Source organism: Lygodium microphyllum, chromosome 25 (assembly GCF_053477565.2).
Source record: "Lygodium microphyllum isolate KBCC chromosome 25, Lygodium_microphyllum_v1.1.10, whole genome shotgun sequence".
Classification (NCBI taxonomy): domain Eukaryota; kingdom Viridiplantae; phylum Streptophyta; class Polypodiopsida; order Schizaeales; family Lygodiaceae; genus Lygodium; species Lygodium microphyllum.
The window spans coordinates 30,509,584-30,521,969 of record NC_141159.1 but is presented as its reverse complement, the minus strand read 5'-3'; the positions used below and the strand labels follow the sequence as shown (position 1 = coordinate 30,521,969).

General features: G+C 40.2%; 1 protein-coding gene across 1 annotated transcript in view; it reads right to left on the bottom strand.

The window, feature by feature from the left end:
* The window catches only part of LOC148014033 (uncharacterized), a 134,160-nt gene that overhangs the window by 29,522 nt on the left and 92,252 nt on the right, over positions 1-12,386 (bottom strand). The window lies entirely within an intron of this gene.

Sequence of the window (12,386 nt, the reverse complement as noted above, 5' to 3'; positions counted from 1 at the left end):
CTAGCTTCCATGGCCTCTAAATTGAGCTTGAGAGTCATTGTCCCTCTAACCATGCTATCCTTTGATCAGCCTTTGAGCCACACACATGCACCATTGAATCAACCCCAAATTACCCCAGTGATTTTGATTGGGCTGGTGATTATGATTCTCATCACTCCACTAGTGGCAATTGTTTCTTTCTTACTACTATAAAGCATTGTACTTTCACAATGATAAATGCAATATCATGATGCTTTTCTCTTTCAATTAGTGACATTGTCATTGTCAGTCCAATACACAAGATTGTCTTTATGAGTCCAAGCTTCCATCTTGGAACCTAATTCACTAGTGTAATAGTTGTCTACTCATTATCCATATCAACATGAATTTAGTCTTCATCTTCCAGCCTCCATAGCTCCTGCTATGCTTTAGATTCGACATTTTTATATGGTATCAGAGCTCAGCTGAGTATGGCATAACTCCCTTCACTGCTCTCTCAGTCCCTCTTAACCTCAGGTCAGCTCAAGTCTAGCTCACGGTTCCATTTCTCACTTCCATCTCCACTTGACCTTGTGTCTGCCATAGCCAAAACAGCACCTACCTGAATTTGAGCTTCTGGATCTCTCAAATTAGAGCATATCTCAACTTGCTTCCTTCTAGGGATTTGCTCCCTAACTCAAGGTGCTACTCTGTATCACATAAAAGCTTGACATTGGCCACTCCAGAGTTTAGCATTATCAAAATTCAAACTCACTGTTTAAAACTGCGTTGTTTATTGTCCATTCGACAATTTGCCCTTTGTGCTGGCACGATCCGCCCTGCAACCATAGGGATTTCAAAGAGCCATACCTAAGTTCTCTCCAACTCAGAGGGTTTTCCAAATGGCCATCTCTGTGAGCTGCAGTAAGTAAAAAAACCAGGCCCCTGTCCTGAAACCCTAAAAGGGCAGCCATAGCCGAGTTTCCTCAAGGTCATAAAACCTTTCATTTTCTTACTCCTCTTAGTCCACTGAAGACTCTATCACTCTGGCCTTACTGAGCACTTAATTTCCAGCAAAGCATCACACTAAATCAGCAAGCAAGAAGAAGATCAAGCATCAACATCCGACACTGAGCTTCAAGAGAGTATCTTTTTAATACTCATGCAATGTTTTTAAACACTAATCATCTTGTGTCTCTTGACACATTGAAGTACAACTCCTTTGCTGGCTGATTTGCTGCTGATCAAAAATGGCAGAGCTCGAACAAATAGCAAAGTTCAATGGAGAAGGCTTCCATGCCTGGAAGGAAAAGACCATGTATCACCTCATAAGGAAAGACCTCTGGGATCTCTTTGAAGATGATGAAGGTGATGCAGATGGCGGAAAAGAAGATTCAAAAAGCTAGATCCTTGTAGTAGCTCCACCAAAAACCAAAGAATGGAAGAAGATGAATAACAAGGCACTAGGCATCATTGCTTGGGGACTAAGTGATGATGTGCTATATTATATCTTTGGCATTAGAGATGCTAGAACTGCTTGGGAGGAACTTGAAAGGATCTTTGGTACCCAAGCAAAGAATTCAAAGGTAAAATTACTGATGCAATTTTATAAACTGGATATAAGAGATAGTGTTTCCATGACCATACACATTAACAAGTTTAAGAGCCTAAAAACCCAGCTTGCAACTTTTAAGAAGAACCTAAGTAATGTTCCAAGTCTCTTACTTAAAGACATTGGGCACTCACTACTTGATGGAGAAAGGAAAGTTAAAAGCAAGGATGCAAAGGAATACACCACCAAAGAAAGTCTCTTGTACACCAAGGGCACTTATGGAGTAAAAGAGCGTGGTGGAGGACTCAGCACCAACAACAACAAGGATCGAATTATATGTCATTACAGTGGCAAGACTGGTCATACAACCAGTGAATGTTTTCACAAGAAAAGAGCACAATAGATGCAAAATGATCACCACCAGAACCAGTTCATGAATGAAGAAGAAGAAAAAGATGCTTCCGCTACCATCAACAACTCTAACAGATTATTCTAAAGATCTTTCATTGTATCTTTTATATGTTTTTCCCATAGTGGATCTCTATTTTTTCCTTAGCGGACTTGCTTTGTAAAACAAAACCCTTGCCAAAGATGTAAAGTTTCAAGCTTTAACTTGACTAGGCTGCCTATGAGCTAGTCTCCTGGGCCATGTCATCATGTAAGGGGGACAAAAGCCAACAAGTGTAGAAACTCATCATTTAAGAGGAGGGGTGTTGAGAAATAGACAAATGATGTATGCTCCAGGAAGAGATGCCCTGAATCCCATATACACAGTGAGGAGAATGGAACAACGCAACTACTATAAAGCATTGTACTTTCACAATGATGAATGCAATATCATGATGCTTTCCTCTTTCAGTTCGTGTCATTGTCATTGTCAGTCCAATATACGAGATTGTCTTTATGAGTCCAAGCTTCCATCTTGGAACCTAATTCACTTTGTAACAGTTGTCTACTCATTATCCATGTCAACATGAATTTATTCTTCATCTTCCAACCTCCATAGCTCCTGCCATGCTCTAGATTCGACATTTTTACACTTGGACAAGTGAAAAATTTTCCCATGAGGGACACTCTCCAAGTGGCACCTACTGCATGAGCATTCTTTAGCATGTAGCATACTATGCATCCCATTGTGTAGAGCACCATTGCATGGATTCTAAGTTGATTGCATTAGCGGATTACACCACCATTCTTCTTCACCTGATATATCATCACCTTTTCCTCATCATCGACATTCTTGAGTGGTTAGATTCGCTTGTTTTGTTTTGTGATGTGTTGGGTGTACCATCCCTACTCCCACCTTTAGGGTTATCGTTACTTAATTGGCTGCCAACCATCAAATTAGCTTTCCAACCAAACACCCTAAAACAATAAAATAAAATAAAAATCAATGTGATTCCATCTACCTTTATAGAGCATTATAGGCCACTAGGCAGCCGATAAGCACCCTTTATCCAATGCCTTAAGATAATGATTGCCTTTGTAGTCTTCGTAGACCATTGGGCAGCTGACGTATACCCTTTGTCCGATGCCCTAACTGCTTTGGGGTCAGATGCCTTGGGTTAAACATTGCAAGCCTTTTCTTTTAGGCTAAGTTTTGGGCCTAAGAGTGGGTGTTGAGCTAAAACACACTTTACAACTAATTGGAATCTTTAAATAGCCCCAATGCTTAATCAATGGAAAACATAAATTTGGTGCACAATTTGAGAGAGTTTCAATGGTCCCCCAAGACCCTAATTTTTTGGGACACCTTTCAACACCTATAAATAGACGAGTTGTCTACCATCATCCTTGTGTAGGTTTCTCACTCTATCGTGCAAATTTCAGCCGTCAACCACCTACCGTCCAATGTCTAGCCATCACTGACTGCAGCCCCTAACTGCAGCCCATCACTTTCCGACCCTAGCAGCTTGTTTTCAGCCATTGCCTTGCTCTTTAGCGGTCTCCATCTTTTGCATCATCATAGCACTTGATCAGCCTGCGTTTTCAGGATCTGGTGCGAGGTGACAGGTTGTCATCATCTCTCCCATCAAGCAATTGTTACAATACTTGCGTTTTTGCTGTCCAACAGGCCGCCTACATCAGTACACCCCTTATCTGTTGTCACCTGAGAGCTCTCTACCTCACGTGACTAGTTTTGAGCCTTCTCTGGTGGTACACTGCTATGTTTACCAGATTTCAGCCTTCAATTGCTGTGTTTAGTGACGAGCTTGCTGCCCTTCATTATTCAATACTCTCTCATCTTCGATTGGTGCTTCTCTGGTGGTACACCACTACGTTTACCAAATTTCAGCCTTCGACTACTGTGTTTTAGTGACCAACCTATTGCCCTTCATTATTTAGTACTCTCTCATTTTCGATTGGTGGTTACAACACTTGGGTCCGTCTCCGATGGACGTCACTCTTCGACACTCCATTGCTCTACCCTTGGGCATTTTGTACACTCTTACATTCATTTATAGTATTCATTCATTTCACAATATTTTCTCTTTGTGTTTGAGTTTTGCTTGTCACTCTCTGAGTCTTTGTGTCTCAATCTTGGTCATACATGTTGTGTTTTCTCAGTGCAAACCCTAGCATATCTTCACATTTATATGAGAGAGAGAGCCAATCCATGCCTTGTAAGGAGTGATGGTGTGTAAAGCTCCTATGGGACATCTGCTTAAAACAAAAGCAGCACATAGAATACATTAAACCAAAAAGAATTTGGGAAATTCTCACTCTTGAGCATGCAACTTGCCATATCCATGAGTAACATATTTTTCCATTCCGTAACTTATTGTGGTGAGTAAGAGATGGTGCACTGATGATGAATACCTGAGATGCAAGAGACTTTGAAAAGTATTCGGAATGTGATATTCACCCCCTATCAATGTGAAGGCTTTGAATACGAAATCCGCTTTGGTTATCCACCATGGTAATAAAAGTCTTGAAGCAAGATAAGGCTTCAAACTTAGACTTTAGCCCATATACCCAAGTGAATTGGGATTTGTTGTCAATAAATGCGAAAAAATATAGGAATCTAGCAATAGATTTGGTCTGCATAGGACCACAAACATCACTATGAAGAAGATGCAAAATAGATGGAGAATGAACATGAGTGTCCTTAGGAAAGGAAAACCAATGTACCTCACCAAGTGAATAGCCTTCACGAATGTGGTTTGATGGCAAGTGAATTTTTGGAAGATTTTTGACCATGTTCTCTGACTGAAGCTTCATCAATGCTCGATAATTAGTGTGGCCAAGCCTTTGATGCCATGAATGTGTATCATGGAAGGATTTCTTTGTTAATAAGGCATGATCAATAGGATTTTCAGCAAGCTGCTGATCATATGTATCAAGACGATAGAGGCCTTTGGTGAGAGTGCCTGTCAAGTCAATGGAAGAAAAAACTTAATCACCATATAGTGCACATTGGGGGCCATAAAAAAATGACACGAAACCTTGAGGTTGCAATGGCTGAAATGGAAATAAGATTCTACTTAATGCCTAGCATATAGAGAACATTGTGCAATGCCAAAGCGGTGCTCAAAATAGAGACAACCTAGACATGACCAATGCCTCTAATTGCATACGAGGCATTGTCCGCACATATGACTCTTCCCCCCTTCCATACAACAAAGAGAAATACCAAGTAGAAGCTGCATCAATGATAGAAAAACAAGTATCATGAATAGAAGAATTAACCTCACATTGAAGGAAAATAGTATAATCTTCAAACTGAGTACAGTTCACAATCTAATGCAATGGGCTTATGACATTCAATGATATCTACCCTATATTTTGCCCTTTGAAGGGTTGGACTAGCATGGGAGGATGTCTTTGATGGAAAAGGAGTGAAAGTAGAAGGATGACTAGTATGAAAGTTTACTGATTTTTTACCAGCACGCTTGTTTTACACTTTAGGTTTGGCTTTTCCACGATGATGGGTGGAAAAGGTCTTTTCAGTTACCATGGTAGCATTGCGGTTGAGATGGCTTTTTTCTTCCTATAACAAGCGAGAGAGAAGTTGGTCGAAACTATAAATAATTTGGTTGCCTATAGTTACCAACCGCAAAGCAGTAGCCAAACCTTAATATGATTCTGATAGGCCATTAAGAGTAATAGAAACAAGCTGATTATCTAGGACCACTTTATCATTTAATAATTTCTCAATAAGATTTGACGCTAATGAGATAGACATCCATATTACCTCCTTCCATGCGAACGTCTTTTAGTTGCTTACGTAGGTAAGCAACGTGCACATCATTGTGCACTTGATGCAATGATGCAAGCTTATCCCATGCATCCTTGGCTAGCTTGCATGACTAAATGTATGTAAGGATAGCTCTCTTCACGGTTAGGGCATGCACTTGGGCGTCACGACCATCCCATCAAATTTGCTCTTGAGTGGAAGGCAATGTGGAAAAGGAAGATGATTTGGCATTATAAGGGTGACCTCTCAATGTGGAGGAGGGAGGTGGTGCTAGTGTTAGAAAAGCTGGCCTTTGCTCAGTGCCATTAACAATATGTCATAAATTCTTCGTGCAACAAGAACATGTGCATCATGTAAGCCCACACTAGGTAATTGGTGCTATTGAGCTTGTTGTCCACATCAAGCATACCCAACAAATCATTATTATTACTAGCCATAAGTGGAAATCAGCAAGAAAATAATAATTTCCAAGTGAAGAGAGAGAAAATAAATGCTTGAATAATGATGAACCTTTAATAGAAGAGATGTTGACTGCTTCAATGGAGTTGAATGATAATTTTCTTTTGTTGTTTTCCCGCTGAGGAGAGAAAAATATGCTGAATTTAAAAAATTTCAGAAGTAAAATATTACCCAAACAAGGTGGTAATAGAAACCAGAAATTAATGGCTTAAAATGGTTCATTAATGTGAACAGCAGCAGAATTTGAGTAGATTTGCCCATATGCACCAAAATAAGAGAATTTGTCTTCAATGTCTGAAGAAAACAAGACCAACAGCCAAATAATATGATTTTTGAGCACGTTGAGGCCAAAGAAAGTGCATTGAGACGAAAGCCCCAAATTTCAACTGCCTTGAAGGTGAAATTGGGAATATTTCCCAAATTTTGCCCAAAAATTGAAGAAATTGGATAAAATTATTACCCATTTTAATGTTGAATGCCATGCCTCAAGGTGAATTATGCCTGGATTTGGAAGAAATTTGATGAATTTCAGAAAGCCCCAAAACTTTTGAAAAAATTTGGGTGAAATTGGGGTCAAATGGTGAGAAGCCCAACTAGTACTAGGAAATTGAAGACAAATTTGAAGAATTTTTGTGAAATATTTATCTAGATGATGCTGAATGTCATGTCTGTTGATAAGTTGGGCCTCAATTTCAATGAAGAACGCCAAATTTTAGAAAAGCCCCAAATTTGGTGGCAAAATTGGAGTGAAATTTGGCCAAGTTGGTGAAAAGCCCCAAATTTAATGAAGACCGCATATCAAATTCCTTCAATCCGGTGTGTAAATTCACAAATTTGATGGAAGCACCAAAATTTTGTGAAGATGGGACGCAAATTGAGTGAAATTTGGGAAAAGCCCCAAATTTGTGCTTGGGAAGGGGCTTGTGTGTGAATTGAGACCTGAAGAAGTAAAAGAATAAATAAATTAATAAGTCTTTCTTTGATGAAATAACAAGGATGTGATGTGGCAACGGGTTGTTGGCAGAAACACGATAGTCAAGGGGCACTTCAGTTAGCCAAAAAATGGCAAGATGACGCATTGCATGGCTACTAGGATGCGACGAGTGCTCAAGGCAGAGTACAGGTCGGTGTTTGATAGGCTTCAAGGCTAGCGTTGAAACGCCAACTAGGCGGCATATGTTGCTGGTCTGGCCGCTGGAGACATGGCTGCATGGATTCAATGGATCACTTGTTGTGTAGGTCTACAACCGTGTCCTAGGCGACATTGTGGTGACACTCCATGCCAATGGGTTGGTACCTTAGAGGATCTCTATTCCTACCAGGATTTCATGTGTATGTTTATGGGATCTCTATCAATGCTTGGGAGAGTTGTACTTGATCTACCAGTGCATGTCATGAGTTTTGAAGTTAGTTCACATGTTAGTTGGAACAAAGTATGTCATGTACCCTTTGCCAAACATCATAGTGACCATGTCAATGTCTAGGACCAAAGTTTGAGTGCTGAATGATGTGGTAGTTGTCCCCAGGAGCTGTGTAAATTTCGGCACAAATATCGAGCTGAATGCAGGCGATTAAAAGAGTAGGGCAACTTGGCAAGGCAAACATGCTTTTTGTTAGGCTGAAACTCAAGAAAGAAGAAGGGAAAAGTAATATGAAGACAAGAGTAGACTAACAAATGCTTGTGGATGCATGTTTTTGATAGATCTGGGTGACAATTGTTACTATTATATTGCTGTTATATAGAGATTTGCAAGGTTGGAGTGTTGAATTGAGAGTTTATAAAGGAACTTGCCTTGATTTGGGTGCTATCTCTTGTATGTTGAGTACCTGAAAAGAGGGTTTTTGTGGATAGATTCGGATCTCTCTTTTCCTATTGCTGTAGGTGAAGGGAGTGCAAGGATTCTATAGTGAATTTACAAGAATTTTGAATCTTTTGCTGCCTTGCAGTAGTACAGTAAGGGGTGTGCTGCCTGTGCATCATACAAATGATGAGGCTAAAGGTATGATTCCTCGAAGTCACTATTCCTATAATCATTGGGCTTGTGCTACTACAAAGACAGTAGTGAAAATCAGGGAGCTTGAGACACCATGTGTTTGGTTCAGAGATTAATGTCATGGTTAGAAGTTTGTATGAGAATGGAAAGTGGCAGTGGATGTTGACTAGGGATGGAGAATGCCGGTAGCCAATAACTCAACATGAGAGTTGTATGTGGCCTGTTCGAATGTGAAGGTTTCTATCGGTGTATCCACGATGAGCATCATTTCTCTATGTATGAATTTTCTTTAGATCCAGTAATTCTTGGGACAGCCTTACATTAATTCTGCACATATGGAGACAAAGGTTTTGGATGATGGTTCAGCTTATGTGCGAATCAAGAGCAAAGATGGAAGAGAGCAATGCAATTCCTGACTGTTTGTGTAAATCATGCTAGAAACAGAGATACTTTAAGAGATTACCCACTGCTGCCCAATGCAAAAGAGTTTAGAGAGCCAGGTTTCAAGTGAGTACCATTGTAATGTGGGACTACAGTGGTGCTAAGTAGACAAAACTCTCACCTATCACTATAGACACACATGCTTTTTCCTCGGGGTCTTTAGGATTTTCAGTAAAAGGTTCCATATGTTACCAGAGAGTAGAAAACATGAACAGGGCAGCAACATAGTATGTATGCAGGATTGAGAAAAACATGAGAGAACATGGATAGTTGCAAGATGATAAATGTATTTTTAGTATGTATAATGGAGTCTCTTATGCAGATATAGTGTCAGAAATTGCAGCAATATCAGGGTCTGAGCAGAGTTTCGAGTCTAGCATTATACATAGGAACTCTTCGGATATGTTTTAAGTTATTGCTGATTTTATAATGCAGGAAAAGATATGTTTGGAAGACAACACTGAAGCCAAAGTGAATACAAAGTATAAGTTAGTGGAGAAGAAGGTGAAACTAGTTGCAATGCCATTGCCTTTTGATAGTGAGGAATTTACTAGATTGGCTTCTTGATAGCCGAAATTGAGGGATCCAAAAAAGATCGGCCATCGACTTACTATGGATTCTCTCAAAGAAATGAGGATTGGAAGTGAAGATTTTTTGTTATCAACAAAGAGACATTGCTTTGAGAATATACTATCCAAGCATGGCAAGGCTTTGCATTTCAACCACATGAGATAGGTTGTGTTGATCCAAGAAAAATTGCACCCATGGTTATCTCTATAATTCCACATATACCCTAGAACTTATAGCCTATTCTTGTTCCAAGGGTACACTTGCCTAAATTGATAGATTTGTTGAATGAGAAAATAAGGATGGGAATTCTAGAGCCCTTTTTTAACTCCATATTCTAAAAGTTGGTTCACAGTCTCAAAGAAGAATGGACATTGAGATTTATACACGATATGCAACTATTTAACAAGTTGGCTATCAGGAATGTGGAAGCAAGACCAGTTTAGATGAGTTTGCTGAAGCTTTTGTAGGGAGAGCCATATATTCATCAGGTGATTTGTACTCAGGCTAATACTAGCTTAAGTTGGCACTTGAGAGCAAAGATCTTATCACGATGAAGACTATGTTGGGTTTAGTTCTCATGCGTACCTTGCCTCAAGGGCTACAAACTCTATGGCTCGCATGATGAATGCCATGAGCAAAGTGCTTAGAGATAATATCCCACATTTGACTATGCCTTTCTGGGATAATGTACCCGTAAAGGGGTGTGTAAAAGAAGCGAAGGATAAGGAAGTGGATGACCATGGATGCAAGAAGTTTGTAGCAGCTCACATTGCTGACTGTGAGAAGATATTGACCACACTCGAATAAGTGAATTTGATACTTTCAAGTTAGAAATTATTTTTTGAAGTTAATGAAGTATTGATAGCTTGTCATATTTGGAAGAAGTCCATCTCAACAAAGTGGATGCATAGAAAAGATTGAGGAGACTTGTTATTCTCTGTCTAAAGTGAGAAGGTTTTTAGGTGTTTGTGTTTACTTGATTTGGATACCCCATTTCGCTCATATTGCAAATGATCTTTACCAGTTGCTAAGAAAGGGTCAAAAGTTCTATTGAGACAGAAAACACACAAAAGCCATGAGAAAATTGAAGAAGCTATTAAGGACTGCACCTACTCTAAGGAAAGTAGATTACACACGTGGAAGGCCGATTATCAATGTTGTTGATACTAGCCTAATTGGCATCGGTTAGGCTATTGGACAAGATGATGATGAGGGAAATAGGAATGCAATCAGGTCTAGAGCGAAGGTATTGAATGAAAGACAGAGAAGATACTTGCAGATAAAGAGAGAGTTATGGGGAGTTGTGGGCTATTGGACAAGATGATGGTGAGGGAAATAGGTATGCAATCGGGTCTAGAGCGAAGGTATTGAATGAAAGACAGAGAAGATACCTGCAGATAAAGAGAGAGTTATGGGGAGTTGTGACAGCCTTTAAAGTGTGGTAAAGAATATCTCATTGGAGCACTAGTGATAGCGGAGATAGATTGCTTACCTTTACTAGGGATGATTACTAGTCGTTCAACTCTAGATATAGCTATGCTAAGATGGATTGCACATATCAAATCAATGAATTCGGGGTTTTGACACATTGCAAGAAGAGAGAATCCAATGGTAGACATGTTATCCAAAGCTAGGTTTGAGGACGAAGAAAGTTTGTTAGCAGATGATGATGAGGCTGAACTTTCAGTAGTTGATCATGAGTGTCATGTGGTACTATTGCAACTGTGGTATGTACCTTGCATCAACTCTTGTGGGATAGGGTTGATTGAATATGGCATTGTTTCCATATCAATGTACCCTCTTTGGGCTGTGAGTTTTGGATTCTTGATAGCTTCAAACTAAGATTGATGTCGACCCCCTTTATGTTGTAGAGTCAGTCATCAAGATCATATGCCAAACATGTTGGAGGAGTATGGTAAGGTGAATCACGAGCAAAAGGACACTCTCTCATATATCTGCCTTAGGACTTTGGGTAAGAAGATATATTGACCTTAATTGGGGATCTTCCATCCGAGGAAAATATTTTCCCTAGGAGATTGAGGATATCAATGTTGATGAGATAGGATCTAATGGAGACTACTTTGGTGATGATGGCCAAGACACCTCATCTTGCATTCTCATGTGCTCTTGAATATCAAGCTTTCTTAATCAAGGCTCAAGTGTTGGTCAAGAGCACTTGACTCTAGTACCATGTGAAGAAATGCTAGGGTAAACAAAGAGAAACGCATAATGTATGCCAACACGAAGTTTGTAGAATGCTCAATGAGAATGAATGAAGATATGATGGTAAAATGTGGGGGCTGGACTTTGGGATGGGGGACAAGTTTAGCTAAGAATGGTATTGGAGACATGAAGAACAGCTCCAAAAGTGTGTAGTACTCTTAAAGAATGCTGAAACACCGCAGCAGCAATCCACCAGTGATGATAATGCCATGGGCAGCAATAGAGGGAGCAAAATGCAGTCCTCCAGGTAGCAGGATGTCATAGGGAACTCTGGGCAGAAAAATGCAGGTATGCTGGCTGAGATGGCAGCTCTATGGACCATAGGTGATAATCTGATGGTGATGACAGCAGTCTAGACTCCCGAATGGTGAAACACTGGCTGGAACAGAAAAAGGCAGCAGCAGCAGTGCTGGTGACAAGGGCAGCAGATGGCAACACAGCTGGGTGGAAGCTTCCATGGGTTGGCAACAATGGCTGAGGCTGGTGACAGTAGGGCAAACCTCCAGATGGCTGGGTGAAGATGTGGACAGGCTGGACAGCAGCAAGAATGGCTGCTATGGCTAGTGTGGGATTCCAGAATGCAAACAAGCACCTCCAAGATGATGGCGTCTACACTCCTCCAAGAGGACATGGGCAGAAAATTGGACGGGGGTGGCTGATAATGATCAAGGATAAACTGGGATACCTAGATTAAAGAGGACTTTTAGGTATTTGTCCTACGATTAAAAAATAAAGGCCTTTATCTTTTGTGTTTTAAGGTGAATAAATTAGACTTTAATGCATGGTGGCTCAACAGGGCCCTTATAGCTTCCTCTCCTAGCTGAACCTGTGCTGTGAGTATGAGTCCAAGATGCAGTGGAGTCAAAGATGCAGTTGGTGAGCACAGCTTTTTGAACCGAAATCTGGCCACACATATTAATGTGATATTTACAATATATGGAACAATAGAGGGGCAATCTGAAATACATTTCTCGTGCATCTTTACCTTTAT